Raw genomic sequence first — 17,390 nt, 5'->3', positions numbered from 1 at the left:
TTCTGCTGTGCTACTTTCTCTAAACTGGCCCAATTCTAGGAATACTGAATTTATATGGAAGTTGGATGATACAATATTGCACAAGACTGAACACACAGATGCCTTACCACGCTCCCTGCAGGAATTTTTTGTAATCAATAACACCCCTGACATTAATATCTCCACTTTGTGGGAAACACATAAGTGTTATATGAGAGGTGAGTTCATAAAAATTAGGGCACAGAATAAGAAAATAGCCCGCTTAAGATATACTGAATTGGCTGAATCACTATCTAAATTAGACCTACAACATAAAAAAACACCTACTGACCCCCAAATATTACAAGATTTAATGAGCATGAGAAACCAATTGAAATCTCTCCTAGCCCAAGAACAACAGGCTATCACTCATAAAGTTAAACAAAAATTCTTCTATGAAGGTGATGGGGCAGGGAAATTGTTGGCCAGAGCTCTTAAAAAAAGAAAATTGAAATCATATATCCACCACCTGATCACCCCTCAAAAACAAAAGGTGCAAACTACTCCAGAGATAGGTACACAATTCCGGGAAAACTACCTTAAATTATATAACATTGCTCCTGCTAACGCTAACTCCTTTGAAGACTCAGAGTTAGAACACTACCTACAGAACTGTACCCTGCCTTCCCTGACTCCCGAACAGAGAACTGAGCTAGACTTACCCATTACCCAACAAGAAATTCTTAGAGGACTCAAGGAAATGAATAAGGGTAAAAGCCCAGGCCCAGATGGCTTTTCAGTGAATTACTATCAATTCTTTAAAGATATTTTGTCCCCTTTCCTTCTACAACTTTTTAATGAGGTGGGAGAGGGGAACCCATTTTCTAAAAACATGGTAGAGAGGCTCATATAACAGTGCTACCTAAACCTGATAAACCCCCCACAACCCCATCGAGTTTCCGCCCTATCTCCTTAATTAATACAGATATAAAACTTTACGCTAAGATTATCGCCTCCCGTATTAATAAACTTCTCCCTACACTAATACATGTCAACCAAGCGGGATTTACCCCCTTTCGTGAGGCCAGGGACAACACAATAAAATTACTTAACCTTCTCGACTACGTCACAGTTAATGAGATACCAACTATATTCCTATAAATAGATGCCGAAAAGGCTTTTGATAGATTAAATTGGAAATTCCTGAAGGCCACCTTATATAAATTTAGATTTGGACAAACAATAGTTGAAAAAATATTTGCATTGTATAATTCCCCCTCGGCTAGAATTAGATTAAATGATTCCCTAACCCCCCCAATAACCATAACCAATGGTACGAGACAGGGCTGCCCTATTTCGCCTTTGTTGTTTGTTCTGGCAATGGAGATTTTAGCATCCAGAATCCGGCAGAACTCAGATATAAAAGGAATTGAGATTCAAGGCAATCAGTATAAAATGGCACTATGCTCACATTAACATCCCCTGCCACGTCACTCATAGAATTATCAAACTATAGCAAGTATTCTTTCTTCAAAATTAATTACACTAAGTCAGAATTCATCAGCTTTTACAACCCCCCCAACTTGGTGGATAAGATACAAACAGACTTTGGGTATCACCATAATACTAAATCAATTAAATATCTAGGTATTCATTCCTGACTCATATATACGCTCTCTACAAAAGGTTCTCAACTCCTATATCTGGTCTGAACATATGATAAGGGTTCCTATGCACATGTTGTATATGTCTAAAGATAGAGGTGGATTAGGGGCCCCAAACGTAGCATTCTATAGATTAGCAACACAGCTTGTACGAATCATAGACTGGTGTAAAAACAGCATAAATAAGGAATGGATTGCACTAGAACACTCACTAGCCTCTTTTCCTAATCTAGGTAGCGCCTGCTGGGTATCCCCAACTGAACAAAAGTATACTACGTCAATATCCTCACTCACAAGAGAAACTTTTAAATCTTGGCACTACGCTCTCAAACATTTCCCTTCTATATCATCCATTCCCTCCCCCTTATCCCCAATCATCACTAATCCTATTTTCCAAATAAAGTACAAAAGTATTAGTAAAACTGATAGTACGATTCACACTCTAATTCCATTTAGTAAGGTTTTAAGGGGACACACCCTATGTACAAAAGAAGAGCTAATAGAATTAAATATTGATCACTTTCAACAATGGTATAAGTTTCTCCAACTCAAGCATTACATTAGCACACACCCTGTTAAGCAGCAAATCCTTAGAGCACGCACACCATTTGAAAATATATGTTTCTTACAAATGGCAACTAAGGGCCACCTCTCCATGGCCTACCAACAATTACTAAATTATCACTCACGCAAGTTACCCTCATATACAGAGAAGTGGGAGAAAGATTTAAACTCCCCACTTACAGAGAAGGATTGGCTTACCATAATTAAACACATGAACTCTTCCACCACATCTATGAAATTTAGGGAGACAAACATGAAGTTATTAAGTAGATGGTATTTGACACCGCATAGGTTATCCCTGATCTACCCTAACACCCAAGCTCTATGCTGGAGAAATTGTGGCCAGACAGGTACACTGCTCCATGTGTGGTGGCACTGTCCAAAAATACAGGAATTCTGGAGACTGGTGACCTCTGAGATTCGCAAAGTCACGCACCATGACATATCCTTAGACCCACAGACGTGTTTATTCCACAAGCCAACCAAGATTAGATGTAGGTTTAGAGCGGTAATACTGAATATAATGCTGAACTGTGCTAAACAGTTAATTCCAAGATGATGGAAAAGTGTTGATGTTCCATCTAGAGAGGAATGGATAAACTCTATAACCTTAACATTATCCCTAGAGAAATACCATTATGGTTTAGTGAACAAATTGGAAGAATACTATTCTATTGTGTTTATATGGGAGGAATATTTGTATGCTGGAAAAAGTAAAGAACTTAAAATGCCTTAGACACTAATCTGTTCAAGAATACCAACTCTGTACATATACCCAGTTTTGAATTAATAGAATGACACTGATGATATATTGCCTGTGTATTAACTGAGACCTGAACTGTATTATTGTTTTACAGCTGTAATTGTTTGATTTCTATTAATAAAGAAAACTTTAAAAAAAAAAAAAAGAGAGAACACAGAGGCGCCAAACATGGCCTAGTACAGCCAGAAACAAAAATGTGCAATCCACACAAGTGACAATTGAATACTCACAAAGGAGATGCACCCATTGGTGCTATTGGGGCAGACTGGAGCCTCTCAGTGGTCCAGCTCACTGGTGCACATCAGGAGTCAATCATAGTCCTTGGTAATAGTTGTTAACAAATTCCTATGTGGACACAAAATGTGCAAAACATAGCCAAGTAACTTTTAAACAACTGAATGGTGAACTGAGCAATCTTACTTACAAGATCCAAAGCACCTGCAGGTGCATGACAGCAAACTGGAACCAAACAGTCGCCCAGTAGACTGATAACTCCAGGTGGATACAGGATAACTTTCAGGTGCCAATAAATGTGTTAGCAGCATTCAAGTGATGAAGAAAAATCCATTAGAAAAAGCAAGTGTATGTCTAAAAAATCTTTATTTAAAATGTGACGCGTTTCTCAGCTATAACAAGCTGTTTCATCAGGCTAAAAATATTTATAAAACACATTAAGAATACACTTGCTTTATACCAAATCTATACCTACTCTACAGCCAATCAGATTGCTCTAACCTTAATGGCCATAAAGTGTTAGCACCTGTCTGCAGGGAGGTTGGTATGGCAACCATCAACCCAAACAAAGTTCAGCACAATAATAAAGCCTCAGCAGACCACAGTCTTAACAGAATGATAATCTATGTACATATCAATACAAAAGGTGTAGTGTAAAGACCCAAACAGTCATTGTATATTGTTAATAATAAACACCATAACTCTGTTGTGGAGAAATGTTCACCTATAAAGTTATACAAACAGAATGTACATGAACATATAAGAACAAATACAGATAATGAAATTCACACCCCATACATATTTAGTCTGCGTTCATCATACTCTATATGTATATCTTACTACATCTTATAAGAAGGCTGCAGCCTTACCGCGCTCTTTATGAATGATAAACCAAATATGAAACTTAGTAACAGTGTCAGGGCGGAGTGAACAATAGTATCTAAACTAATATCAAACTCATGTTGCAAACCCAAATATTCGTTGGTTACAGCGCTGGGATCCCTTACTGAAAGCCCCATATCTGACAGTGTAATTAATCTATAAGTTCATAAGTATTATAAATAGTCTGCACCTATAAATCGAACATATAATCGTCTGAGGACTCGATTCCTACTTCCTGGTGTCATATTGCATGATGACTGATTGTCCAAAGATCAATAAAGGCAGAGAGTGGTTGGCGAGATTCTTATGAGACCCTGGTCCGGGTACGTGTTTAATACCTACTCAGTATAAGACCCTTATATGTGCGATCCTTATATATCAGTGTATTAGACACTGATCTAGTGACTTACCAGTGTTTGGTCGGGTTTAATAATAATACACAGTATTGTCGCGACACTGGGTGTGGACTATTTGTGTGACGTAAAACCTTAGACCCATGATTGGATTGAAAAAAGTAAGTGGGAAGGACTAACCTGCACACGTCATTACCCAGTATGTAATGCATGCACAGCACTGACCTATCGTAGAACCACAATCTTGTGAACAGAGGTGTTAGCCTAAAATAACTATAAGTGTTATAAGCTGAATAACTAGAAGTGTTATTACCCGAATATAGTGACATTCAGTAACCTTGTCTGGTAGGCAGGGACCGGACTATCTAATGTGTGTCCAAACTGCCTGCACTCGTTTGAGCAGAACTCTGGGCAATAAATGTGAATATATTAAACAACCCAAACACGGTCAAAATAGACCAATGCGTGTGATGGTGTTAAGTTATAATATTGGTGTTCAAACATTATATACTAAAGGTAATAGGATAACATGTTATGTTTACCTGTGATGCGATAATTAAGTGAGTGAAGTAAACTAGAATGAGGTAATGTGTGGTATGTGCTGTGATAATCTGCACATCCTCATACTAACTATAAGTGAGATGTGTGTGATATTGATGTATAATCATCAGTGTATGAAGTGTGAAGAAATACTATAGAGTGAATGTTAAGCATAACGTGCATGTGTGAATAGAGGCCAAAAAAGTTGGGCACTGGTGATAGATATAAACCAGTGTCAGATAGCTCACATCTGATAGTAATATGGTCTAACTAGTGTGCAGAAAAACATTCTATCAAAAATATAGGAGAGTAAAAATACGTGGACTCTCTAAGTCCGATTGAGAGCGCTAACCTAAATCTTGGGAGTGGATATTAATAACATATATGTTAATTAGTAACAGTCCATATGTATTGGACACTAATAGTAAGTTTGAACAGCAGTGAGGCAGCTCACTTCTATTGATGAGACCATCTCACTGATAAAAAGGCATGCGATCTTAGAGTCAAATACAATTAGTACAGCATAAGTATGCTTTCTAGATCCATACACGAGAACAATCGTGGAGGCCATGTATACAGGGTTAAACCACCTAGGACAAAAAAACCTGGACCCACTGCCCGAAATCTTCGAATAAATGATATTAGGCCCTAAAGACCAACTTAAAAGAAAGGGGGGGGGGTTGTTTTCCCAAAAAAGGGGATTAGAGCCAAGACTCTTCCTATACCAAATATGATTGGACAAAAGCCAGAGTGATCTCTAAAAGATTCTAATGAAAAAATCTTATTAAAAAAGCCCTAAAGGTGAATACACTAATACTAAATCAAAAAGATGCCATGTCTAGATTTTCGTTCAAACCAAAAGGCTGTAATGTGACTCATTTTTTAATCCAAAAGGATTCTCTTCTCCTAAGAATTATAAAAGCATCATTATTTGATCTAGAGATCATCTCTATAGGTGTTATCCTCATGGGATCTTTATGTGTCTAATGAAAATTCAAACAGTGTCTTGAGACACTGTGAAATTTAGATAATTTTTTGATGTTATAGGAGTGTTCACCCCATCTTTTTTTGACCCTGAGGCAAGTGCGGCCCACATATTGCACCCCACATTTGCAATTTAACAAATATATTACAAAAGATGTTTCACAAGTCATATGATTCTGAATCACAAAAGATTCCCCTGTGACAAAAGATGTAAACAAGGAAACTCTGTGTGATATGAAGCAGCACATACCACAACGTTTCCTAAAACATTTGGATACCAAAGACTTCTGCTTATTAGTGCCAAACATAATGCATGGAGATACATTATTGTTAGTGGATTTATGCCTAACAATTTTACTCGGTGCTAAGGCCGTTTTTAAAGTTGATGCCCTCCTGTATACTACTTTGGGTTTATCACCCAAAAGTTGCTTGAGGGTTGGATCATTTGTAAGAATAGACCAGTGTTTGTTGAGAATTTTATTTACTGCAAGATGGTTAGAATTATATCTGGTGATAAAAAGAGGAGGATTGATATCCTTAAAAACAGTTTGGTTTTTGACTTTGTTAATGAAATAACTCGACCTATCTTCCTTCCTAACTCTATCCATCTCCCTGGTTATCAGGTCTGGTGGATAGCCTTTTTCAAGAAATCTCTCGCCAATAATTTCGGCCTGTACATCATAATCTTCAATAGACAAACAATTTCGCCTGATTCGTCTAAATTGTCCGTAAGGGACGTTCATTTTCCAACATTTATAGTGATTGCTCTCGAAGTGGAGAAAACTGTTGCAATCAACTGTCTTGAAGAAGGTTTTTGATGATACTTGTCCATCTGGAGATCTACCTAGAACCAAATCAAGGAATTAAATTTGTTCTTTTTGAATATTATATGTAAAGGATATCCCAAAGTTGTTACTATTCAAATGTGTTAGAAAGTTGAGGATATTTTCCTCAGTGCCTTTAAAGATGAAAAGGAGATCATCAATATAGCGGCCATAGAACACCAGGTTCGCTGCAAACTGTGAGTTGTAAATATACAGATGTTCAAAACTACCCATAAAGAGGTTTGCAAAGCTTGGAGCGAACCTGGTGCCCATGGCCGTCCCCTTCACATGAAGGTAATACTTGCTCTGGTAAAGAAAATAATTATGTTTCAATATGAAACTAATCAGGGTAATCAGAAAATCTACTTGTTCACCAGGCATATACTGATCCTCTTCCAGATAGGATCGCACAGCTCTAATACCTAGCTCGTGTTGGATGTTGGAGTATAAGGCTCACACATCACATGTAATCCACCAACATTGTTCGTCAAGAGTACAGTCTTTTAGTTTCAACAGTAAATCAGATGAGTCTCTTATGTAAGAGGGCAGGGATACAACAAATTTCTGTAGATACTGATCAATATATGCTGATAGGGAATCTGTAAGACTTCCTATTCCAGCAATGATGGGTCTCCCTTGCGGTTTGAGGGGGTCCTTGTGGACCTTTGGCAGATGGTAATAGAAGGCAGTACATGGATATTTGGGGAGACAAAAATCTCTTTCCAATTTTGTAATAATACCCATATCAAAGCCTTTTTGCAGGATTCCCTGAAGTTGATTATAGAACTTAGATGTAGGGTCCCCACATAGGACCTCATAATACTCCTTATCATTGAGGATCCGGTTGGCTTCAGTCAGATAGTCCTGCATGTCCTGCAGGACTATCCCCCCACCCTTATCCGCCTGTCTGATCACAAGATCAGATCTTTTAATGAGTCTGATCAAAGCTTTCTGTTCTTTATAATTAAGATTATTTTTATATCTTAATTTTTTCTGCTTTTTGGCCAGTTTCTCTAAATCCTAAATCTAATTCCTGCATAGCATGAAGAAACAGGATTGGGTTGGGATGGAGGGAGGGGTTTGCGACGGTAGTTGGAATAATTCTATCTGGAGTCCTAAAACTGTTTGCAAAACCCACTGGTCTGAGGTTATGCTAGTTCTATTGGGGAAGCATGAAGGAGTGAAGGACTTGATTAGTGGGAGCTGGAGGGGCTTGTGGATGACCTCTGGCTCGGAAGGGCCGGCCCCTTGTAGGGAACAAGGGCCTAATTTGTGGAGCATATCGCTGGCAGAATGAGCCTCTGAATGTTGCTCGGCTGGGCGAATGACCCCTGAAACGCCCAGCCCTTGCAAAAAAAAAACTACTAAAGAGTACTCTGCGCACGTTGACTGAGCTCTGTCCAAAGAGGTAAATGTAGAAACAAATCTATTCAGTGGATTGTCTAGAACCTGGCTTTATTACCGTGTACTGTAATCTGATTGGATGTCCAGATATACTATGTTTCTTTTTTCTGTTCTTGTATTACTGCTGGAGTTTAGAAAGTAAAGCAAAATAGGAGCCTCCTGTCTTGTCATAAAATTAGGATGCTTGCCACATGACTAGCAAGGGAACATACATCCGACACATGCAGGCACAGTCACTTTATTTCCCTGTTTACTGTGAAATCTTGGAAAATTATGATAAAATCTCCCAATATCACAATAAAGCAAAATGTGAACTCAGCACTAATGTTTATTGGGGTGGGGGTTTTTCTTCACCTTGCTGAATACATTTTGAGGTCAAATTTTTATTTAGAGATGTCTAAGTGACATTTTTCAAGTGATTTGGTATTTGGGTATTACACTAGATTTTTCTTTGCATAAATGTTTTGTAGATGATCCATTTATATAGCCTATACAGCTATATATATATAAAAAAAAAAGTATAGTTTTGCTGATTTTTAAATAACATTGTGCTGATTTTCAGACTCCTAACCAAGCCCCAAAGTTTTAGGAGAATACTGGTGTATACATACTCCAGCTTGCTCCTGTTTGTGTAGTCTTTTCATATTCAGGGGAGGGGGGGGGTGTCTGCTTTTTTTGCTATAGAACCATTCAGCTAACATTTTTAACAATGCTAAACTGGGAGCTTCTAAGTAAGTCTTTAAACGTTTTTATACTGGATTTTTTGATCAGTATCTGTGCATATTATTCTTTATAGTAGTGTCTATTACATGCAGTTATATGCAAATTGGTGTATAATGTCCCTTTAAGGTGTTTAAACAATGAATTGGTGGAATATTATAATAAAGTAAAAATATAACAGGGTTCCCCTTTCACCATTGTTTGCACAGTTCAAAGTAACTTGTTGGGATGTTTTTACATATTAATAATCAGAACCATTATTAAATATTGAAATTTAACCCTAATGAATAATAAGTTCTGACAGGTGTAATATTATATACACAGGGAATATATTTATGCAGTATTAAAGGTATAGAAAGGTCAAAATTGAAATGTGCATAAATGCATTTCAATTATAATTAGATGCATTTGTGCGATATACTTCCACTAGTAAAAATGCTTCTAATAAAAGTTATGACTGTTTTTCTGTGGCATACGCACATACCTGTGAGGGCCTATGCACCCAGTATTCAAGCTTAGTGAACTAAAGATTGTGTGTATTGCTTCTGTGAAGACATAAATTGTGTTGTTCAAGCCACCACTCTCTAAGAAGGTGAGCTTGAATACTGGTGCATGTGTCCTCACAGGATATGTGCGTATGCCGCAAACCAGTAATAACTTTTACTAGAAGCAATTTTGCTAACGTAAGTATGATACGCCCGAGAAACACATATATGAACCCAATAGAGTGGATGCCAAACTGTTTTCGTTCACGGTGCACTTAATGTTTCAAGATTTTTCCAAGGCACCCAAGTCAAACCTTAGTTCTATAATCTATATTACATACCTGACAGCTGCAGTGTGCAGTTGGTGGCTTGGTGCGATTAGTATTAAGCGTAAATTATCATGTTGCCAAATTTTACCTTGAGCATATTGTCACAAGACAACTCAACAAGATTCTCGTCGTCTGCAGAAGTAAATTCAGATGGAGCTTTGGCTCTGAATGGGACTTGAATCCTTGCAAAAATCACAAAAGTATGCTAGTTTCACTAAAAAACATACGGGGCAATATATTGCCACGAGAGAGCCATCATGAGTGGAAGTAGTACAACAAAGATGTGTATTTGGCTCCCATATCCACACACAATTATTTGAAAAACCTTGCTTTCACTGGCCTAGTTTTTAGAAAGTTTACAACATTCACCACACATTCTAAAACCAGATTCATTGGAGGACTCATATACTTTGACATGAGTTCTTCTCTATGAATGAAGCTATGTGTCCACTGTGCATCCGGAGCTTTGCTTCTGATAAGCGCCTGCAGTCCTCTATAATGGCCGGACATTGAACAACCACCATCAGTACAGACACCAACGCACTCCATTCCATTCCAAATTATTTTCAACCATAAATGTTTCCAGGATCTCGAACAAGTCTTGAGCCTTTGTACTTGCAGTGATACTTTTATAAAAGAGAAGGTCCTCCACAATGTCATTACCATCTACGAACCGTCTGCAACTGGGCATGAACTTGGAGGGTTGGGCACGCACTGACGTTCGCGTGACGTAGGCGCTCTGGAACCGCGCCAAATCGGGCTGAGAGAGACGCTACGGAATTGGCGTTCTTGCACAAGCCACAGCCCGATTCGAGTAGGCCTGCAGGGGGAGAGCTGTGTACCGGACAGAATCCACAGCTATCCGGTGGATCTGGTTTTCACCCAGCAGCTTAACGGTCAGGCGTTGCAGTCCAGCTCCTTTAGGTAAGGGGTGCGGAGGGGAAGGCAATACAGGGGTAAGTAAAAGCACTATTTTTTTCCCCTGTCTTTCTGTTGTCTATAAATTAAAGATATACTGTGCTTACTGCCCTGTAGGTTGCTATTCTCCCTCAGCGCCCTCTAAGGTGCTTCTGTTAGAAGCGTGCTACACCTGCACTGCACTAGATAAGCAGTGTTTTGAACCCTCATAGAGATATTAGGATCTGTGGAAAGGGGAATTATATGTTAATTTTATTAAGGCCCTTAACATACAGGTCTTTTGTCTTCTCAAAAAAAAAGAAGGAGAAAAAGGGAAAGAAGGAAAAAGAGGAAAAAAAAGGGAAAAATAAGAGAAAAAGGAGGGAGAGAAGAAAGGAAACAGGGAAGAAAAGGGAAGAATCTATCATAAAGGGACTCTTATGTGCAAATTTTGTATAATATTGGCTGTTAAAATTTCCAAGTTCAGGAGTAATATCTAAGGAGCTGGAGGTAATCAGCGTTCTGAGCTGCTGTAAAAGGCTCAGCCTGTTCAACTTGGCATATCGATGCCGCTATACTTGTGAGTACCCTGTGTATCTTTTTTATGCTACAGAAACAGTTGTTTATATACGGATTCACACATGTGGGGCACATATTTGTCTCTTTTCTTTTCTATCTTGTATGAGGGATAGCGGCGACGACTCTGGGAACAGCGTGCTGGGCTGATGTTAAAGGACCAGCCTGCTTTACTAGGCACATTAGAGTGCCGCAACTTTTGTGAGTATTCTGTGAATCAACTTATCTCAGTCAATAGGAATACATAAACGGGTTCACACATGTTCTTTGTATTTTTCTATCTTCTCTGTCTTTTCCACGCTTATTTGGCCTGGTATCTTATGCCTGACGGAAACGGATCTGTAAAAATCATGGAAGGAGACAACGAGCTGGGCTGCTGCTGAAGGTAATCAAACAGATCACAGTTCCGATGCAAGGAAAGGCAGGGAGAGATATCGGTAATTAAAATGATATATATTTATTATTGCTTACATTAAAAAATGTTTCACAAGGCACAGCAAACAAAAAAGACTTTCGGCTGACGCGTTTCCTGCCTTAGCGGCAGTTCATCAGAGCACAAGATTCAGTGTTAGCAGCAGGTGTTTAATCAGGTATGGGTCTGAACCTTGACCAATCAAGCTGCATTTGCTTACTTATATCAAGTTGTATTTGACTTTGTATACTTTTATAGCTACACTGTTGCATCAGCTGACTTGTGTTCTACCTGTATTACATCTGCAGAGTTTAACCTAAATCTTTAAAGTAAGAGATCAGAAAAAGAAAGATATATATATATATATATATAATTTTTTCTCTCTATCGTTATACTTTACATTGTTTCCAGAAAGCTATAGTATGTTATAGATTTACATGTTTTTAGTCTTTAGTTTTAAGTTGTACTGTTTGTGTGATTAATACAGTGTTAGCCGCAGAAGTTAGATAGTCAATTTGGGTAATGATAGGGTTAACTTTTATACCCGATCTGTTTACTATGATTGGTCAAGGTTCAGACCCATACCTGATTAAACACCTGCTGCTAACACTGAATCTTGTGCTCTGATGAACTGCCGCTAAGGCAGGAAACGCGTCAGCCGAAAGTCTTTTTTGTTTGCTGTGCCTTGTGAAACATTTTTTAATGTAAGCAATAATAAATATATATCATTTTAATTACCGATATCTCTCCCTGCCTTTCCTTGCATCGGAACTGTGATCTGTTTGATTGCTGTTTATAATTCTATTTGAATCCTACGGGTTTTTGGAGAGCCCCAGCAGCGCCGGAGCTTGGAGCAGTCTCACACCTTGCACTAAACAGGTGTGTCACAGAGGCGGCACGGTGAAGCCTACCACTCACAGAGAATTGCGACGCAAATTTCAAGCTACTTGCAAGATTGTGATTTTTGGACTGCAAACATAGGTATTTCCATTCTTATGGTGGGCTTCCGAAAAGGGTGGTGAGTCCTTTTGTGTTTTTATTACTGGATGTTACACGTATTTACAAGATAGTTTGGTGTTGCCCGCAACTGTGGGGTTCCTGTGTGGAATGTTTACACCATCTTAACACTGATTATACTGCTGTTTATGGATACTGATTACGAACAAATTTTTCCACGAAATCCATGTTGATGTCTGCTGCTGAAGGTCCAGCCTGTAACTAACGGCACGACAGAGTGCCTTACTAATCTGTGAGTACTCTGGGGAGTCTGATGGAGGGATAAGGGGGAAACAACAGATACACACATGTGGCGGTCTTTGTGCTCTTCTCTTTCTATATTCAGTTGGATATCTGAGGCTGGACTCCAAGGACCCTTACTGCATTTGCTAATTTGATCCTTAAGGAAAAGGTGTCATAGACCTTGGATCCATTTCAACTCAGAAGAAAATTTGGAGAGAAGCATCTATAACAAGTTCTACAAACCTAAATGGACTTACTTGAGTATTTAATTGACGCTGTGATTGCTTTGGTTTTTTTCTTTTTTTCTCTTTTTTTTTTCTCTCTCTCTATTAGTATGTAATATCTAAGAACCATCTTGTGTTTAGCTTAGGTAGGGGTTAAAATCCTTTCCCCCCCCCCCCCACATGTTCTGGTATTCAAATTGGGCAACTTAGGCTTGATTCATCTATCTTCTGGTTTAGAAGCAGGGTGTAATACAATCTATCAAAATCAGATATAAATAAATTGAAGTGCTATAAGCAATTGTCAAGGTTAGGGTATTTCTAGAAATAAGGTTGAGGCCTAAACACGTAATGTAATGCTCCCTATAAACTAGCGTCTATGGATAAATTTCTTCTCCCACCCTTAAACAACAGAATAATGAATATGGCGAGTAGAAGGCAGCAGGAAAAAAAATTAACTAGGCGTAGTACCGATAATAGCCAGGAGGTATCTCAAGAAAATGTGGTAGAAGGTGTAAATAGCTCTGAATTATTGAAGCAAATAAGTGAATTATTTCTTCCTAAATTTGAAGCAATTCAAACAAGTGTAGACTCGCTGTCACAGGAGATTAAACAGATGATAACAAGAGTGGGTTTAGCGGAACAAAGGATTTCAGATCTGGAAGATAGAGACATAGAGAAAGATAAAGACCTAGTATATATCCAGAAACAAGTCAAATTTTTAACTGATAAGGTCGAGGACCTGGAAAACAGGTCCAGGAGAAACAATGTAAGAGTGATTGGAGTTTCTGAAGCAGTATCTGATAAAGAGCTAGTCCACTTTGCTTCAACTGAACTACCCTCCTTATTAAAAATCTCGGAGGCAGTTTGTACCTTTACAGTAGAAAGAGCACATAGGTTAGGAAGATTAAGAGATCAAGAGGATGGAAAAAATAGACCTAGACCAATCATTATTAAGTACTTAAACTTCCAAGAAAAAGTCAAGATCTTACAAGCATACAGAGCGCAGAAAGAAGTATTCTATCAAAGTAAGAAAATATTAATGTTTCAAGATTTTGCATTTGAAACCTCTAATAAGTGGAAGCTTTGTGCCCCTATTTGTTCACGCCTGATTCAGGAAGGAAGGGTAGTTAGGCTATTATATCCTGCTAGAATCAGCATACAGACTAAAGAAGGATTTAGGATCTTTGAGAACCCCCAAGATTTAGAAAACTTCCTAAGAATTGAGCAAAGATAGAATAAGTAAGAGATAGTTCTGAAACCTGTATTATGAGTAGTCATGATTTGCAAAAATGTATGCTTGCCAATAAGCAATTGTGTGTGGGGGCCTTTTTTTTTTTTTCTCCCTTCCTCCCCCTTACCTCCAATATATATCTCTGTAAGAATTAGTAAATAAAACGTATGAATAATGGAAGTATGTAAATTAGGATCATGGAATGTTGGTGGATTTACTTCTCCGGTTAAAAGGAAAGCGGTATTACAACATCTAAATAAGCTGAAAGTTGATATCGGCCTCTTGCAGGAGACTCACTTAAATGAGTTAGAAAGTCAAAAACTTAAATGGGGATGGGTGGGTGAAGTAATCTATTCGGCTGGGGTACAGCGAAAGAGAGGGGTAGCTATAATTTTTAGGAAATCTCTAAAATATACAATTTTAAAGCAAGAAATTGATCAACAAGGGAGATATATTATACTCGAGATAGAAATAGGTTCCAAAACAATTGTACTCTGCAATGTATATGGCCCGAACACAAAGAAAATGGGGTTCTGGGTGTTCCTGCAGTCAAAATTATTAAATTATAATCAAAACATAATCATGGGGGGTGATCTGAATTTAGTAGCTTCTAACGCCTTAGATAGAAACCGGCTGGGGAAAGAGGTCTTAATAGGTTGTAAAGATAACAAAATCTTTAAGAAATTTTGTTTCAATTTAGGTTTATTAGATATCTGGAGAAATACACATCCAGATAGTAAAGAATTCACATGTCTATCTATTCACATGTCTATCTAAAGTATTTAAATCTTGATATGTTTTTAATCAGCGACAAAATGTTCTCTATAAAAAAAAGGCAGAAATCACGCCAATTACTATTTCAGACCACGCCCCAATTACTCTCTCTCTTCTAATTATGAATTCAAAACCGGGAAATTACAGAGTTAATTTTCAAACATATCTATATAATAACTTAAAATTTTGCAGATTTTTGAGTGAGAAATTGAGTATTTATTATAACCAAAATATAGATTCAGTATCCAATATAGAAAATATTTGGCAGGCCTTTAAAGCAGTAATAAGAGGCGAGATACTTGCGTATGTAATTAAAGTAAAAAAGAAAAACGACTCTTATTGGATTCAGCTCTCCAAACAGATTATTAATAAATATCAAAAATATGTTTTAGATTACAACGAAGTTAACTGGCGGAAGTACATAGAAGCAAAAAAACAGAGATAATTGGTATATTTCCAAAGAAACACAACAAGAACTAAAGAGGAATAGCAACTATATGCAATTTGGAAATAAGATAGGGAAATTTTTGGCCAGACTGGTAAGTACACGTAAAACGAATAGTTCCATATCTCTAATTAAGTCTAATCATAGAATATGTACTCTCCCCCAAGATATTTTAGAGGAATTTCTCCAATATTATAAAAGATTATTATCAGGATCAACCTATAGATAAATCAAAGAAGGCTCACTTTTGGGATAGGGTTAAGCTACCCCAAATAACCAAAGAAGAGCTGGATTCTCTAAATTCCCCAATCACGGAAGAGGAGATTAAAAATTCTATAACCAATTTAAAGTTAAATAAAGCGCCGGGCTCGGATGATCTCCCAGGGGAACTATATAAAATTCTTGAAGATAAGATCACCCCTATTCTAGGTAAGGTTTTTTTAACTGTTTTTTTCAGGAAAATCAGATTCCTTCCAAATACTTTACAGAGTCTAGAATAATTTTTTTTTTTTTTTTTTTTAGCCAAGAAAGTTTTTTATTTTTATTGAGGACAGCACAAGGAGTCATTATAACAGCATGATTATCATACGCAACAATTATTTACATCATACTTGGCGATATATAGCTGACATAATGATAGTCCTCTCTTTTTTTTTCCATCCCTTCTAGTCTGATAGGTCACTCTTGGACCTGCGGTGTTATAAATGTCCATGACAGGGGAATATTGATAACCTTAGTAAACATAACAATAACATAACATAACTACGAACAACAATATTATAGAGAACAGAGCTTGTACAGTCCCATCATTCAATTAATCTTATGTGGTTTCTAGTTGGGAGCATATAGCATAACAAGGATATAGATGACCTGAAGGTAGCCTTTTAATGAGGGGGGATAGCTATACTGCATTGGGGATGTGTGGGGGTTAACCTTGGAGGGAGGGGAGAGGGGGCCAAGGGGTTATATTTTCTAGATGGCTTTGGTTTCAGGCAAAAGCTGGACTCATTTAAAGATTTTTATCGCTCGCACAATCCATACCTCACAGTTATTACTAGCGAGTTAACAGCGGTCTTAGGGAGATATGGATACGCGAGCATACTAGCTCAAGGACAAGGAAAGATACAAACATCTAGACCCAAGGATAGAATATTACATCTGATCTAATGAGATAAGAGTTATGTTGGTATGCTCCAGAAGCTTATAGCAGCGTAACTGTTAGGGGGGTGCTATTAAGTAATCTGATTCTAAGGAGTGATTGCTTCAATGCCACCCTCAGTGTGTACAAAACCTGTTCTGCCCTTCTGTAACCCCGGCCGTGGGTCGCCCGACAGAGAATATATGTGAATTAGCTCTCTATCTCCTATTTGCTTCCTGAGGTGCAGCAAGCCAGAAATGTAGTGTTTATAAAGGATGTTAATCCCCTCAGTGACCCGTGTCCCAGTGAGATATTATAGGTATGACAAAAGGATAATGTAACAGAGGTGGTAATGTCACACATGCCCTGCTGAACATATACACTCATTTATATTAGCTAATTGAGCATGTGAGCCATAGAAGGCTGCGTACATCGTGAAACACAAGTGAACATTAAGATATCCAGCCAACAAATATATACCGCACAGCCTTAGTGGAGAGTCCAGCCTTATTCAGTCCCCAGGTATTCCCCTGTCGGCAAAGTCTGATAAGAGGGGTTTGTCCAAACCACCCATTTTTAAACAGTAAAGTACAGATCAGATCATTAAAACATGTTAGAAACATTATTATAAACAGCATAAACATTACCCCTACTGCGGAGCGCTTGGTGTTATTAGCAGAGTCCTGTCAATCAGCACTACAGCAGTGTGTTACCGGGGAAGGATGCATTCTATTACCCCTCTCCTGTCTT

The sequence above is a fragment of the Bombina bombina genome, chromosome 2 (genome assembly GCF_027579735.1).
Source record: "Bombina bombina isolate aBomBom1 chromosome 2, aBomBom1.pri, whole genome shotgun sequence".
Taxonomy (NCBI): Eukaryota; Metazoa; Chordata; class Amphibia; order Anura; family Bombinatoridae; genus Bombina; species Bombina bombina.
Note: the sequence above shows the minus strand (reverse complement) of the source record.